The sequence below is a fragment of the Nansenia antarctica genome (assembly GCF_963989245.1).
Source record: "Nansenia antarctica genome assembly, chromosome: 8".
NCBI classification, from domain to species: domain Eukaryota; kingdom Metazoa; phylum Chordata; class Actinopteri; order Argentiniformes; family Microstomatidae; genus Nansenia; species Nansenia antarctica.
Genome location: NC_137678.1, coordinates 19346035 through 19349346, shown reverse-complemented (window position 1 = coordinate 19349346; position 3312 = coordinate 19346035).

Here is a 3312-nt window from a genome sequence, read left to right as displayed (position 1 = left end):
GCCAAGATCTTTAGACATGAATATACATTATGTCAATAGAACAGATAACGTGTTATATACTGTATGTTAACCTTTATGTCACAAGGATGAATACAAAATTAAAGGGCACTTTTCCAGATTTCGATGGGGGTCCCGGTATTAATGGAACGGTTACCGTAGCTGGCTTGTTTTCAGTCCCTGCGGTTGTTATGGTCGTTGTCTTTTGAATGGCCGACGTTGATGGGACCACTACCGCTACCACTACCGCTACCACTACCTCACTTGGTCTGTGGGACCTGGCCATTGATGGACCTCTGATCTCCTGGGGATTCCCTCCAATCCACTGCCCTACCTTCCCAGTGAGGAGCTGGGTCCTGGAAAGGCCAGATGTTATACTGGCTGGTGTCTCCATGGTTGGGGCAGCTGACTGTAGTGTATAAGGCCCCCTTCCATCCAAACCTACACAGTGACCAGACAAAACAGAATTACCCTCAACAGATATTGAAAACGTTCTCCTTCTCCAGTCTCTTTATCTTGATATCAAATTCAAAGTCAAGCCACTATGGACAAAATCATTGATATTTGTCCACTTCACAATCATTGCCCTTGTTCCAAACACATCAAAAACCTCTACTCAGGTAGTTCAGTCAGTTCACCGTTCTCATATCAGTCATTGAATACTGAATTATGGCTGAACCTTATTGAAGTGTTGCGATTCACACAATTCTGTTCTTAAGTGTTCTGTCTCTGGCTGCGTTAGTAGATTCGCTCTGAGAGCGCCGGAGCGCACACTGGGCTCAATGTCATAACCCATAGTCTTGATACTATGGACTACACACTACACTAACACAGCTGTTCATCCCTGTCTAATGTGATCACTCTACCTTTGCACTACTGATGTTTACATTACTACCTTTGTACTACTGTATATTGCACATTGCCTCCTGGCATAGCTTTTTTATACTCTGCACATTAGATACTATATATAAACTACCTAACTGTACATAGCTCATAACTGTATATACCTCTAACTATACTGATGTTTACAATACTACCTCTGCACATACTGTATATTACATAGTTACCTATCACCACATCTTATTCTATTTATATCATGTTCTTATATCACTATTTGCACTTCTGGTTGGATGCTAAACTGCATTTCGTTGTATTGTACTTGTACTCTGCGATGACAATAAAGTTGAATCTAATCTAATCTAAAATAAAGGGACCAAGTAATTTGATTCGACAAGAGGCATTCCATGAGTGCTGATCAGATTTCCAGAGCGAATTTACGAACGCAGCCTCTGTCTCTCCTTTACCCCTTGCATCCTTCTCAAAACTCTATGGAGGAGAAGGTCAAAGGGCAGGAACCTTCGATGTTGTCCAACACTTTTTGAGAAAGAATTGAGGAGAGAATCGACCGCAGGTATGGTATGTGGGTAAACTACCCCTTTAAGTAGCCCCTAGACAGACAGGCAGGAAGTAGGCTTATCTGGATCTGGGAAGCGGCCCTGATTGTTTCAGAGCAAGCTACTTAGTACTGGACCTTTGGACAGTCCCTCTAGGGTCCTCTGCATCTTTGCAACCTCCTTTTCCAACTTCTCTAGAAGCCTGGATTGGCTTGCCAGTTGTCTCTCTGTGGCCCCCTGCTGGTTGGAGTGCAGACTGCAGGTGGAGCAGATGGGGCAACAATCATTTCTTCGAGAGAAGATCTGCTCCAGTGTGCGAGCCAGGTGATCTACTTTGGCCTCTAGTACAGGCTGGTCTACAGTAGAGGTGGCTGGCGGAGACTTCATTGAACCCATAACGAATGACGACCGGGAGTCAACAGGCCTTCTCAAACAGGAGGAAGAGGCGGCGCTGACAAGCAGTCAACAAAGTGTTTCTGGCCTCTAGATGAGAGAAATGTAAGAAAAGTCACTATAGGCCACAAGACAAGCTCAGACACAACTGGTCAGATAGTTACAGATCCTCCCAAGTAACATAATACACTACTAGGTCAACTGTCCTCTCCTCTCCCATTATGTTCAGACTTACCTACCTGGTAGATCAAGGAAAGCTTGCAGAAAGCCCAGTAGGTACAATTAGGTTGTCCTGTCCATGAGTGAACGGAGTTGTGTGGATGAGACGGTCCGGTTGGTCCTACCCAGAGAGAAGCTGCCGTGTGCTAGTTGGTTGACTTCTTTATCTCTAACAGTTCCAGCTTCGGATCCAGAAATAGGCATGTGGGTGGGGGTGCTGGTGAATAGTAGCAGATAACTGAGGCATGCATGGCAGGGCAGACAGAGACGTCAAGAGCAGGATTCACATGCAAACTTTGACACAGAAAAAAAGATACTGAAAACACACTCCAGGCTCAATTTATTTGCCAAGCTTTTTTGTCACCTTTTATTTGAGCACACAACAATGTTTGATATTAGCTTGATTTAGTAGTCACTGCTGGCATGGGACAACTTTGTACTAACTAGTTAAATCTGCCTTTGGTTTAAGTCATTCAATTGTGTGAATTGACATGTATTTAATGAATTGGAGGTCTATAAAGTATGGCTCTGCTGAAGAACACTGATCTCAGCCCCCTGCCTAAACAAAGGCTTCAAAAAGGAGGAAAAAGGTGATCTTCCAGCCACTTACCAGACCTCACTACTCCTAAGGAATAAGGAAATGCAGGGAGGCGCATCACATAGCAACTTGATGTCAGACATGCAATGACTGGCTGAGGTGCTGAATGTTAGTCTGGAGAATTTGAAATGTATTAGAGGTCAACACGTTTTCTTTTAAGTAATTTTTCTGAGTGGGGCAGTCCCACTCGTATAAATATATATATTTCTCATTTTATTGGACAGATACAGTGAAGACAGACAGGAAACAGACAGGAAATAAGGAGATGGGCGAGAGGGCATGTCAGCAGAGCATGGGCCGAATTCGAAACCATGCCGACATGGGCATGTGTGCACTGTAGACCGCGGTGCAAGACCACTGGACACGTCATCTCATTTTAACTGCCAGAAAGCATGTCCACTGCTTGCTACATTGCAGCATTAACATCTTGTATGAAACAGTACGACAAAGTCTAGGGCTGCAACTCAAAATCATTTTTGTAGTTATTTTTATTCAGCTTATAAAACACTTTCATACAGTAAAAACATACATGAAGTTGCCGCTACTTTCTAAAAACAAAACATGACTTAGTTAAATAAGTGAAATGAAAAGTAGACAAATGTACAGGGCATAAAACAGTCTGCAGTCAAGACTAGATAGAAACCCAAGAAAATAACCCCCCAAAATTAAGTAGTTAAAAATATAAACAATTAAACATCCATCTCCCAGCCA